We start from the raw sequence: 11200 nt of genomic DNA, 5'->3' as shown, positions 1-11200 counted from the left end.
GTATTGCTGGCTTGGAGATACCGAAGGGCATGTTCAGCCGCCTAATTGGGAATATTTTTGTCTTTGGCGCACAATGGCATCGTCCCTTCGGAAAATAATGGAGATGTGTGCTTAGGGGTTGTAAGAGGTCCGAGCAGATGTAATTTCGATGTATTGCTCATGCGCTGCCTGCGATATGCAAGGTCTCAGATCAGAGAGCAGTGTTGACTGCAGTAGGAACTGTGTAGCTGTAGCAGTAAGTTGTTGTTAGTCTGGAGTCTGCTCTGGTCTGGTATGGTGTATCGTGTTGGCTGGCCCGGTCGCGGTGCAGCGATGCCGGAGCCTGAGTATTATTGTACAAGGTAAAAAGCAGCCTCGCGCATATGTAGTAATGTTGTCTCAAGTCGCATGTAAATGTTTTAAAACTCTCGTAATAATAATCTTCCTCATAAAAAGTAACTTTTAACAACCATTCATTTCAATTTAAAGAATTTACTAATTCCTCCCGTCCATGATCATCCCGATTATTGCAATAGAAAAATCAGTTGCCTTCTTTCATAAATAACAGATAGGTCGGCCAGCATTGCACAGAGCTGTGCCGGAAAAATTCATTGTAAGAACAGATATATCCGGCGACTTCATTGAGGTAAGAATTTTTCCTTTTTTTATTCAGAATGATCTTTCAGGGCCATGACGCAGCACTGCTGTCGTCCAAAATTTACCAGGTTAAATTCACAGTGAATTATTGAAAAATCATAAGTGAGCGACAATTTAATTGAGAGGTTAGTTACGTTGTTTTATTAACAGGTTACTGAATTTATTGTTTTATTGGGACGTTACACTGAATGTGAACGACATAATTATAATTTTTACTGTTGAGAGGTTTAGGAATTTTTCTGTTGTGAGGTTACGCCCGCATCTCGTGGTCGTGCGGTAGCGTTCTCGCTTCCCACGCCCGGGTTCCCGGGTTCGATTCCCGGCGGGGTCGGGGATTTTCTCTGCCTCGTGATGGCTGGGTGTTGTGTGCTGTCCTTAGGTTAGTTAGGTTTAAGTAGTTCTAAGTTCTAGGGGACTGATGACCATAGATGTTAAGTCCCATAGTGCTCAGAGCCATTTTTTTGTTGTGAGGTTACGCTAAATGTGAATGAATTTTGAGCTTAGTTTAAATCAGAAAGAATTTTGTGTGGAGGTTAAATGTGAATGAATTTCTGTAGGGAGGTTACACTGTGAAAGAATTTTGTTTTGAGGTTACACTAAATTAGAATCTTATTCATATTATTTATTTATTTTGTGGGGAGGTTACAGGGTATCTGACGAATGTAGGTGACTATAATGGGTGTGTGTAGTGCGGTGTCGTGTTTGTGATGGATGACGGCGAGAGAAGGGGTAAAGCAGATGCCGGCACAGCACTTATACTCCTGTTGAATAGTACCCAGAGGCGCATCAGCGCCAAAGTGTCACACATGCCCTCGCTCCACGAGACACTGCGGAGAGGTGTGGAACTTAATCCACGGCATTGGCGCAGAATCTGGTGATCAGGAATTTCTCACCCCCCCCCCCCTCCCCCGCCACCACTACCCTCCACCCCTTTCCAGTAAAGGCAAAGGAAGAAGAACAACTAACGGCTAACGGCATGTGGCGAGGCCAGGTGGTTAGGCTTCCAAGTACTGGCCGCGCCTAGCGTCGCTTAACTTCGGTGATCTCACGAGAACCAGTGTGTTCGGCGAGGCGAGGCCGTTGCCTCTTCACATAATAAGGGGCCCATAGCGTGGACCAGTACACAAGAATAAATCACTTTAGCAACGAGTATCCTTCGTCGATGAATTACATCCCTCACCATTCTCGAAGCGAAAGCCAAACAGGAGTTTGCTTCCTAGAATTCATTTTTTTAAAACTGCCTAGGACAGACAAATGTTTGTTCTTGACAATTATTTTGTCCTCGATAGTACAAGTATTTTCGTTGATATGTACGCGCCACATTAAGTTCGGCTACACTCGTACTTTGCACGGCAGATGTGAGATTCTGCTATTATCAGATTATAAAATTACATTCTTTCTGTAGTTTAAAAATAGAAATTATAAGGAGCAGTCAAATGAAGGCGAGACACATGTGAAAAAGTGAGTAACCGGTTCGTTATTTCAAAAGTAATCGGCATAACTGTTGATAAATTTATTCCACTGTGAGGGAGGACAGTCAACGCCTTCATGGAAAAATGTTTGAGGTTGCTTACAGAACCATGATTTTTTTAGTGTACCCGGAAGTGCACATCTTCGTCCAAAGCAAATCGACGACCACAAATGTCTTTCTTCAGGGTTTCAAAAATATGAATATCCTATGGGGAGATATTGGGACGGCTATGGGAGTGTATTAAGGCTTCCCAGCGAAATTTCTGCAATGTAGTCGAGACATGTAAGCAGGCGAACATGTTGCGAATATGGTTTAGACTAAGCTGCAGAAGTTTCGGTGGGAAGCCCTTACACATCCTCCACGCATTCCCGACCCCACCCCATGCGATTTTCATATTCTTGGAGTCCTGAAGAAAAACATTCGTGGTTGTTTATTTGCTTTGCACGAAGAAGTGCGTACATTCAAAGTTTCGTGGCTAGCCACAGACAGTTTCCATGAAGGCAGTGACCGTCTTGTATCACAGTGGGATAAATATATTAACAGCTTTTGAAACACGATTATTTTCTTTCCGTCCGTCTCATTATCATTTTACTGCCCTTGTCCTTTCAAACTTTAACAGAATACAAATTTCATTATAGAGAAAGTAATGAGATGCAGCCAGAGCAGTTTACAGAAATTATTCCACAGTTAAGTAAAATGATTTAATGCCACGTTAAAGCACGTCGTTTTGAGCTCCTTTCCCTTTCCTCAGTCTTTCCTCATAGTCACTGCCCATCACCACCTCTTGACCGTTGATAACGAAAATAGTTTTTGCAGCGGATCTGAAAGTTTCTGTTGCTTGAAATTCACTAATAACCTGTTCAAAGGTCATTAACAATCCGTGGATGTAAGAAACGGAAGAAGGGTAGAGGTCAAGATATTTTGTTGTCGTTCAGGCCGTCATTGACAGAACAGTCGCTCGTTTTGACATGGGCGCATAACCAAGGGGCCGTGGTCTATGCAAGGCACCAAACTGTCATTCAAGTGTAGTGATTATAGAGATAACAGACAACCAAAATCCTGGATGGGAACGCAGGTGTTGCCGAATATGAGATTTCCTGATGCGACTCTCCTGTAATCGGCCTAACAAGGAGAACAGGTGTCAGCCCAGCAAATCTACGAACCGTCCCAGAAGCTTAAAGCGTGCTACGCGATACTGATAATATCTCATTTCATGGTCGTATCCCAATAAGTGCCCGGAGACTGCCGATGGTATTTATTTACGGGAGGCTGATGTCGCACTTTGCTCAAAATATTGAACATCATAGTACAGTGTCAAGGAAAACAAAAAAGGTGACATAGCAGTAAAACTCAATGTTTAAATGCGCCCTATACCGGTCGCTTTAACGTCCGGCAACACAACGTCAAGGCAAATCAGCTGTCGCCGCGCACGTACGCGGATATAATCGAGAAATGAAACACGGCAAGGCCAGTATCGTGCAGCAGCCTCCAAATTCTGAGCAACGTCATCAAACTGTGTATCGACGCAAGAGCGTGAAAAACCTTGTAGACAGGTTCGGAGGTGGTTTCAGTTCAAGCAGTGTTTTTGATTCGGCACACAGCTCTTCAGATCTCCCCTATCGTCTCGTCCTTCAGACTCGGAAACGCAGACTGGAGGCAAGTCTCACGGTACAGGGGCGACGATGCCTGCACCTCAGCGCGCAGGCGCCCCAGTACCTCGCGTCAGAGGTTAGAAACCATTCAGGCCGTCATGATCGGAACAAAAGGTCCCACTTAAACTAGTACCCTACCCGTGTCTAGTAACGAAACAAAGACAGTCGCAAACTCCTCCACTGGCGCTTCTGCCCACCTCTGGAACAAACTGGGCTGCGCTCTGAGAACAAAAGCAGGACCCTGCAGCTTTTAAGAAGTTGAGGCACTCCTTTCTGACACCCTCATAATGTTTTCCTAAAAGCTTAACGTATATGGTCCAACTTCCCCTCTGACGACTGGGAACGCCAGTGCTCCTATCTTCTCTCAGTTATTCTCCTTTCTCTATTCGTCACGCCACCTTTTTTCCCTTATATTCCTCAACTGAATCTTTTCACATTCCTCTTTTCCTCCCTTCTCCACCGCTTTCTCTCGCCTCATTGCTGCTGGCGGTCAATGTTGAGGCGTAAAGTCAAGCACCGACATGCCAGTCGGGAACGAGAGAGTTGAGAGGGCTGTAAAGAAGACACCAGCCAATTTCACGCAGACCGACACCTCTCAAAGACGACAACGCGACTGCAGGGGCCTCTATGGGAAGAGAACATAAGCGCCACATCCGACTGGCCCCGGTCCAGTTCTACAGCAGCCTGAAAACTAGCAACTAGGACAGAAGCGTCAAAGCTAATTACTTTGCTCGTACATTCTACGAGGGTCACTCCAAAAGAAATGCACACTATTTTTGTAAAAATACAGTTTTCATTCTGCAAATGTGAAAGTTATACAGTGCGTAGATACATCCTTCCCGCTTGTTTTCAATATTAGTTCAGCCTGTTCCCGTGTGTGGCGCCGTCACAGCATGTCTTCAAGCTGGCTGCTACACTTGACGTTCGTCAGAAGCAACGTGCTGTCATAGAATTCCTATGCTGTGAAAACGAGACAGTGAGAAACATCAACAAGAGGTTGAAAAAGGTGTATGGAGATGCTGCTGTCGATCGTAGTACAGTTAGTCGGTGGGCAAGCAGGTTACGTGATGAAAGCGGGCTCGGCAATTTTGAGGATTGTCCTCGCAGCGGCAGGCCTCGTACTGCACACACTCCAGACAATGTGCAGAGAGTTAACGGATTGGTGACTGCTCACAGACACATCACAGTGAAGGAATTGTCACGCTACGTTGGGATAGGGGAAGGAAGTGTTTGCAGAATACTGAAAGTGTTGGCGTTAAAAAGGGTTTGTGCCAGATGGGTTCCCAGGATGTTGACAGTAGCTCACAAAGAAACAAGAAAAACGGTATGCAGCGAACTTTTGGAACCGTACGAGAATGGTGGAGATGAATTTCTTGGAAGAATTGTGACAGGTGATGAAACAAGGCTCCATCATTTTTCACCAGAGACGAAGAGGCAATCAGTGGCGTGGCATCATGTAAATTCAACCAAGAAAAAAAATTCAAAACCACACATTCTGCTGGAAACGTTATGGCTACGGTGTTTTTCGATTCAGGAGGACTCATGCTTGTGGACATCATGCCAAGTGGAACCACCATAAATTCTGATGCATATGTAATGACACTGAAGAAACTTCATGCTGGAATGAGTCGTGGTCGACCACATCGGCAAAAGCAGGATGTTTTGCTGTTGCAGGACAATGCACGGCCACATGTCAGTCAAAAAACCATGGAAGCGATCACAAAACTCGGATGGACAACACTGAAACATCCGCCTTACAGTCCTGACCTGGCTCCATGTGACAATAATCTCTTTGGGAAACTGAAAGACTCTCTTCGTGGAACAAGGTTTGAAGATGATGACTCCCTTGTGCACACTGCCAAACAGTGGCTCCAAAAGGTTGGTCCAGAATTTTACCGCGCGGGTATACAGGCGCTGGTTCCAAGATGGCGTAAGGCAGTTGAGAGGGATGGAAATTATGTGGAGAAATGAAAGTATTGTTCCTAAAGGATGTATCTACACACTGTAAAACTTTCAAACATGTAGAATAAAAGATGGATTAAAAAAAAATAGTGTGCATTTCTTTTGAAGTGACCCTCGTATGTAGCCCAAACTTGGAATTTTTATGCTGAAGAGATTGTTCATTTCGTATGTCACCCTTTGCTTGCGACACATCTGTACTTCTCAAAGTTGAGTATTGTCATTTTTTTATAATGAAACTCATTAATACGATTTGCTTGAATTGTTGTCTAGCGATCCGAGAAAGCAGGTTTCTTATACGCCCCATCTTTAACGACTAGGCAGGATTCAACACTTATAATTTAAAATCTACCTTACTGTAAGTTGCTAATTATTGTTGTACTTATCATGTACGAATATAAACTGCATGTTTTTTCCTATTTGTATGACTGAAATACTAGATTTATAGATGTAGTATAACATGCTTAACGAAATTCACGTAACGTAAAATACATACATAATACCTGGTTAGATGTGATGATACTAATCTTGTCAGATTAAATAAATACACAAATAAATTATACCTGAAATCGATGTGCGTGAAACACTGTAAAGATCTACTGGAGATGAACTCGTGATTGAATTAAAGAGTGCCACAGACAATGAGATATCCGCGAAGTCATCTTAAACTGAGCATGCCGCACACCTACAATTCCACACACAGCACGGGAGCCTACATTGCAGCGACACTGCACGTCCTACAGTCCACATCGAACTCACCCAACTACCACACTAGTGTATTTAAGACTAACCCTTAACAGAAAACTAACCTGGAACACACACGCCTATGTTTACAACAGACTAAAATTAACATACTGCAACTGGTGCCTACGTTGTTCTACCGTTACCCTAACTGTTAATTCCTCACTCATCCCGTCTTAAACAAACAAATGTTTCTTGCCTTTCCAATAATTTATAAATCCTTTAAAGCTCTCCACTCATGCAGCCCCTCTCGCTTTCTACATTACCTGTTTTTCTCATATCGTGTCCTATATAAAATCATGTCCATCTCACACCTTCTTCTTCAATACAACTGAAAAATCACAGCCCCAGCACAGCCCCCACATCATAACACATTAATTTAGGTTCTCTGTTGTACTATTCCTCTCATATTCCTCCTGCTATGCATTTCCGTATCTTAAGCACCCTCTCCATCCGTAATTTCAGCCATCTTCCACTTCCTAACCATAAAATGCTTTCTGATATGCTCCCGTCGTAACATACAGAGTCAAGAATGGTCCACTCTAACCCCATCCATGTTTATCCGTTGAGTTACCCTTTCTTCTCTACCCCACACCCTTCCAAAATCGTAGCTAATCGTCTTCTGCGTGTTCTTGAAGATTCCGCTATGGTAAGCATATTTCCATCTGCAAAACCATCACATCATAGCAGCGTCTGTACAGTCAGCTTCTTCTGTAATTCAATTGTCTTAATTATCTTAATTCCAAAAATTCATAAATGTTTTAAAACTGCAGCAGAGTTTCTAGTTGTTTTGCTTTTTCATTGAGGCAATGTTAACTTTGCACTCTTTTCATTGAAGAGCGGTTTTAGCAGCTGCAGTGCGCTCCCTCACATGCGACCGAATGAACAATAAAAGGCAAACAGTAGCTTTCGGTGACGTTCGAGTCCAGAGCCCGAGTAGCCGGAGGGACCGACTAGCTCACTCTTCAAAATACAGCGCGCAAAAATAGAATCGCCAACCCGGCTGAACCACTGCAAACATATTGTCCAACAATCACATCATAAAACCCACAGAAATTTCCATGAGAGGTATTAAAACGTACAGTTCAAACAAGAAACAATAAGGCTCTCCACTTTCAGGGTTTAATTACCTATAATTTTTTTAATGTTGTATTTGCGAGCTCTATTATCTCAATAGAATTAAGACTTATTGAAATTTTACCTTTTGCTGGAAAAGAACACACTCGAAAAAATGTTGCTCGTAAGAATATTTCCCTCTAGGTCCCATTCGTCCGTCTCTGGTGCTATTTCTCCGCTCAGCGGTTCATGGACTCGCAATTTATGGGTGCCCTACACTTGGAGTTATGGCTCCTCAGTTAGTAAGACAAAGCGCACAAAATACGTCTGCTGCAGAATGAGATACCTGCGTAGTCCGTCTTCTAGATGTCTGCGAAGTACCTGCAGGACATCTCTTTTCTTATTTTTTTTTTCTTATGAAATCGGATTTCGTAAATGTTGTGTGTTTTTCGAAATCAGTTCGCTGTTCAGTACCTGTCTTGTAAGAAATTCAAATGGTGAAACGTGTTGTTTTAAGACAGAAAAACCAACATTGTGTTTTTTAAACAGGTTTAGAATATACGACGCAGGTTATCATAGAAATTCTCTAAAAACACTCGCAGGACATATACGATTACCTGTTGTATACATGTTTTGGCAAAGAATACGTACTAACATCAGTTCTTAAGGAGAATTCGTTTCACACCCAAATGTCCCACTATATTTGAAGATCCCCTCTGAACCACGAAGACGACGATGGTTTTATAAATAGCTAATACAGTGGCGACAAAACCTTTTTTTTTTTTTTTTAAATGGAAGGTTATACGTTCTACGTTCTCTGTGACGCCTTCATAGGCGTAAGACGTGTGGGAATTCATCAAACAGCAACCAGATAACAGAGAAGAGAATGCCGTCTACAAAAGTGCTTCGACACAAATATCACCGAGAGAAAAATCATACCGCTAATGGTTGAGTGACGAGAGTTTAAACGTAAGTGAGCCGCACGAGATAAAAGTAAATATTAATAACAAGAAAAGGAGTCAACGAAACTTTGCCGAAGTGGACCGGTTGCATGTTCTGAAACGAAGGAGTAGAGAAGGCGAAAAGTCATTCCATTCTCTCGTTCACGCATCACTGTGCTTGTGTCCATATATATCAGAATGCTCTGAAGTTACTTCAGTGTGATTTCTGGCTCTATTACATAGCGGAAATTCCCACTTGCTGGCCAGGATGCTACAGAAAATACGCACGCGTCATTCACATACGTTTACATGGACGTCTCATTTTCTTCTTCACCTGTGAGACCACTTAACTCGGACGCCTCATTTACCTTAATTGCGTGGAACATTTTGCAAAGTATTACTGCTGGGAATATTCGCAAGTTCTCAGCAACGTAATTTCCAAGTCGTACAACTCTGGAGAAAGTTTTGGCCTTTCGAGAAAGATGAAAATAACGTTTCTTGTCGGTATGTCGCTATGAAAATACGAGGGGTAGTCGTAGAGTTTGCATTACTACCTCGAAAAACTCAAGCTCCGAAACCTGGTTACAATGATAGTCCTATTCTACATGTTAAACCTCCAATGCGCCACGTTCTCCTCAGCCACGGATGACATGATGGAGACCTTCGTTACAGAAGTCTGCCTCCTTCCTGTTCAGGAAACGCTCCATCACTACACCGTCACTTTGTGAATGCCCACCACAAAGTGGTTTCTTCATCCGTTCTCGATAAAACTCCCAACCATTTTTTTGCTGAAAGACGCCTCATGGAAAGATCGCCAGCTTCAGCGCCGAAACGACGAAGTAAGTGATTAAATTCAAAAAGGCGGAGCTTGTGGATCTAATATCTCTCCGTAAACCACGATTCCCCACAACGACACCGACGAGCTGTCAAAAACATGCGGACGTACAGTCATCAGGTTGCCACTATGTCCCTACATTCCAATCCAATAGAATTCATACGGACTGATAATAGAGTGTATATTGCCAGTTATAGCAATAGAAAGCTGTATCTGCAGTCGAAGCACTCAGCAGCAAAGCTATTACGGAAGTCATCTCTGGAGACGGGAAGAATGTTGTCAACCAATGGAAACACATCATTGGAAAACCTTATCAGAATGAGGTCGTTTTAGAGGATATGATCGCGATATTAAATAACGTCAGTGACTGTGTCGTTTCAAGTAACCATAATAGCGACAAGAGTAAACTTTTTCCACTGCCATTACAAATAAATTGCTCATAGGGGCTCAGCCTAAGTGAAGAGTACAGATGATCGAAATAAATATGATACTGTTTCTTGTAGGTACGGCTTGGGACCAAGAAGATCATACAAGTAATCAGGAAGTGAGACAACTGAAGACAGAAGAGGTAAAGAGTAAATTAAACAAAGAATTAGAGAAACAAAATTAATATTTATGAATTTTTGAGAGTTGTGGTCAAACAGTAGTGGTATTGAAGTGAGGGAAAAGAAACAGCTTAAATGCTGCATTTGGAGCATGAAACTTGACAGCTATGAAACGTAAACGAGGGATGAAAGCATCCGAGGTACGGTGCTGGAGATGCCTACACTGATCTACATCTACATCTACATCCATACTCCGCAAGCCACCTGACGGTGTGTGGCGGAGGGTACTTTGAGTATCTCTATCGGTTCTCCCTTCTATTCCAGTCTCGTATTGTTCGTGGAAAGAAAGATAGTCGGTATGCCTCTGTGTGGGCTCTAATCTCTCTGATTTTATCATCATGGTCTCTTCGCGAGATATACGTAGGAGGGAGCAATATACTGCTTGACTCCACGGTGAAGGTATGTTCTCGAAACTTCAACAAAAGCCCGTACCGAGCTGCTGAGCGTCTCTCCTGCAAAGTCTTCCACTGGAGTTGATCTATCATCTCCGCAACGCTTTCGCGATTAGTAAATGATCCTGTAACGAAGCGCGCTGCTCTTCGTTGGATCTTCTTCTATCTCTTCTATCAACCCTATCTGGTACGGATCCCACACCGGTGAGCAGTATTCAAGCAGTGGGCGAACAAGTGTACTGCAACCTACTTCCTTTGTTTTCGGACTGCATTTCCTTAGGATTCTTCCAATGAATCTCAGTATGGCATCTGCTTTACCGACGATTAATTTGATATGGTCATTCCATTTTAAATCACTCCTAATGCCTACTCCCAGATAATTAATGGAATTAACTGCTTCCAGTTGCTGACCTGCTATATTGTAGGTAAAAGATAAAGGTTCTTTCTTTCTGTGTATTCGCAGCACAGTACACTTGCCTACATTGAGATTCAATTGCCATTCCATGCTCCATGCGTCAATTTGTTGCAGATCCTCCTGCATTTCAGCACAATTTTCCATTGTTACAGTCTCTCGATATACTACAGCTTCATCCGCAAAAAGCCTCAGTGAACTTCAGATGTTATCCACAAGGTCATTTATATATATTGTGAATAGCAACGGTCCTACGACACTCCCCTGCGGCACACCTGAAATCACTGTGTTCTGTTATCTAGGAACTCTTCAATCCAATCATACAATTGGTCTGATAGTCCATATGCTTTTACTTTGTTCATTAAACGACTGTGGGGAACTGTATCCAACGCCTTGCGGAAGTCAAGAAACACGGCATCTACCTTCTAACGAAGAACTACGCAGGTGAAGAAAGAACACTCAGCAAAACAACCGAACAAAGAAGATATGAGTGGATAGGT

This window comes from Schistocerca piceifrons, chromosome 5, assembly GCF_021461385.2.
Source record: "Schistocerca piceifrons isolate TAMUIC-IGC-003096 chromosome 5, iqSchPice1.1, whole genome shotgun sequence".
NCBI lineage: Eukaryota > Metazoa > Arthropoda > Insecta > Orthoptera > Acrididae > Schistocerca > Schistocerca piceifrons.
This window is presented reverse-complemented; position numbering follows the sequence as displayed.